The sequence below is a fragment of the Bolinopsis microptera genome, chromosome 12, assembly GCF_026151205.1.
Source record: "Bolinopsis microptera isolate Bmic1 chromosome 12, MBARI_Bmic_1.0, whole genome shotgun sequence".
Lineage (NCBI taxonomy): Eukaryota > Metazoa > Ctenophora > Tentaculata > Lobata > Bolinopsidae > Bolinopsis > Bolinopsis microptera.
The window spans coordinates 10,652,193-10,654,907 of NC_087083.1; the positions used below are offsets into that span (position 1 = coordinate 10,652,193).

Genomic DNA, 2,715 nt, shown 5'->3' on the forward strand with positions numbered 1-2,715 from the left:
CCGCAACAAACTTCTGCAAGTTTTACGATTTAGCTAGTATTAGGTTTCAAAGTTTCAGCCCCCGGCAAGCACTTAAGTTCGAAGTACCCTTTTTGGGGGTGGTTCGCTTTTTTTTTTAAATATTGGATAATTGTCAAAATGGGGTGGGGTGGGTTTAAATACAAAGTTGCATTTCATTTCCAGGGAAATTTCCTTTGAAAACGTATGGGACCTCAAAAATTTTTTGTAATACCAATTATTTTACAAAACAACTTTTGGGGTTTTGACTTCTTTTAGGGGAGGTTTATTTGCAACATTATTTTCATTTCTAAATTTTTAAAAAATTTTTAGGAAGAACCCCGTTCGGGTCCTCCAATTTTTAGGAAACAACAACCTTACGTCCATGTGGCAGTCACTTTCTTGTGTTCCTGCTCCCAGAGGCTACCCCTTTTTCAGCTGGACATGGCGTGCAGGTAGAAGCTGAGTTTTGCTGCAGCACTCCTTTGATCGCTGGGACAGGCTATACAGCCCATGTTGACGGATCTAGATACTCGCCCTGCAACACAATCTTCTGCAAGTATAGTCGAGTTTATCAAGTATTAGTTGCAAGTTTCAGCCGCTTGGCAAGCAGCTTAAGATTCGAAGTACCCTTTTAGGGATGGTTCGCTTTTATTTAAATATTGGATAAGTGTCAAAATGTGTGCGGGTCGTGTTCACATACAATAGTTGCATTTCATTCACAGGAATTCCTTTCGAGCATCTGTGATGGGACCTCTTAAACGTATAGTAATACCAATTATTGTACAAATACTAAGATTTTTTGCTTGTTGGACCTTCAGTATTTCAGTCTATGCTTTATTTCGCACACATTATTGCATTTCGTAAGATTAACATAAATTTCAGGATGAACTCCTTCGGTCCCTCCAATTTTTAGGAAACAACAACTTATCTCCATGTGCAGTCACTTTCTTGTGTTCCTGCTCCAGAGGCTACCCCTTTTTCAGCTGGACATGGCGTGCAGGTAGAAGCTGAGTTTGCTGCAGCACTCCATTGATCTGCCGGACAGGCTATACAGCCAGTTGACGGATTCAGATACTCGCCCGCAACACAATCTTCTGCAAGTATAGTCGAGTTTAGTCTAGTATTAGTTGCAAGTTTCAGCCGCTGGCAAGCAGCTTAAAATTCGAAGTACCCTTTTAGGGATGGTTCGCTTTTATTTGAATATTGGATAAGTGTCAAAGTGTGTGCGGGTGGTGTTCACATACAATAGTTGCATTTCATTCACAGGAATTCCTTTCGAGCATCTGTGATGGGACCTCATAAACTTATTGTAATACCAATTATTGTACAAATACTAAACTTTGCTTGTTGACGTCAGTATTTCAGTCTATGTTTATTCGCACACATTATTGCATTTCTAAGATTAACATAAATTTCAGGATGAACCCCTTCGGTCCCTCCAATTTTTAGGAAACAACAACTTACTCCATGTGCAGTCACTTTCTTGTGTTCCTGCTCCAGAGGCTACCCCTTTTTCAGCTGGACATGGCGTGCAGGTAGAAGCTGAGTTTGCTGCAGCACTCCATTGATGTGCCGGACAGGCTATACAGCCAGTTGACGAATTCAGATACTCGCCCGCAACACAATCTTCTGCAAGTATAGTCGAGTTTAGTCTAGTATTAGTTGCAAGTTTCAGCCGCTGGCAAGCAGCTTAAGATTCGAAGTACCCTTTTAGGGATGGTTCGCTTTTATTTAAATATTGGATAAGTGTCAAAGTGTGTGCGGGTGGTGTTCACATACAATAGTTGCATTTCATTCACAGGAATTCCTTTCGAGCATCTGTGATGGGACCTCATAACCTTATTGTAATACCAATTATTGTACAAATACTAAACTTTGCTTGTTGACTTCACTATTTCAGTCTATGTTTATTCGCACACATTATTGCATTTCTAAGATTAACATAAATTTCACGGATGAACCCCTTCGGTCCCTCCAATTTTTAGGAAACAACAACTTACTCCATGTGCAGTCACTTTCTTGTGTTCCTGCTCCAGAGGCTACCCCTTTTTCAGCTGGACATGGCGTGCAGGTAGAAGCTGAGTTTGCTGCAGCACTCCATTGATCTGCTGGACAGGCTATACAGCCAGTTGACGGATTCAGATACTCGCCTGCAACACAATCTTCTGCAAGTATAGTCGAGTTTAATCAAGTATTAGTTGCAAGTTTCAGCCGTTGGCAAGCAGCTTAAGATTCGAAGTACCCTTTTAGGGATGGTTCGCTTTTATTTGAATATTGGATAAGTGTCAAAGTGTGTGCGGGTGGTGTTCACATACAATAGTTGCATTTCATTCACAGGAATTCCTTTCGAGCATCTGTGATGGGACCTCATAAACTTATTGTAATACCAATTATTGTACAAATACTAAACTTTGCTTGTTGACTTCACTATTTCAGTCTATGTTTATTCGCACACATTATTGCATTTCTAAGATTAACATAAATTTCAGGATGAACCCCTTCGGTCCCTCCAATTTTTAGGAAACAACAACTTACTCCATGTGCAGTCACTTTCTTGCGTTCCTGCTCCAGAGGCTACCCCTTTTTCAGCTGGACATGGCGTGCAGGTAGTAGCGGAGTTTGCTGCAGCACTCCATGTATCTGCCGGACAGGCTATACAGCCAGTATACGGATCAAGATACTCGCCCGCAACACAATCTTTTGCAAGTATAGTCA

The 2,715-nt window shown here is 41.1% G+C and overlaps 1 long non-coding RNA gene across 1 annotated transcript; it reads right to left on the minus strand.

Moving 5' to 3' along the window:
* Window positions 1-935: 935 nt before the first annotated feature.
* Window positions 936-2,154, minus strand: LOC134824056 (uncharacterized). Its single transcript, XR_010161340.1, has 3 exons — window positions 2,001-2,154; window positions 1,465-1,629; window positions 936-1,094 (listed from the first exon to the last, which is right to left on the minus strand). It is a non-coding gene; the product is annotated as an uncharacterized LOC134824056 (long non-coding RNA).
* Between the last annotated feature and the right edge of the window lie 561 nt (window positions 2,155-2,715).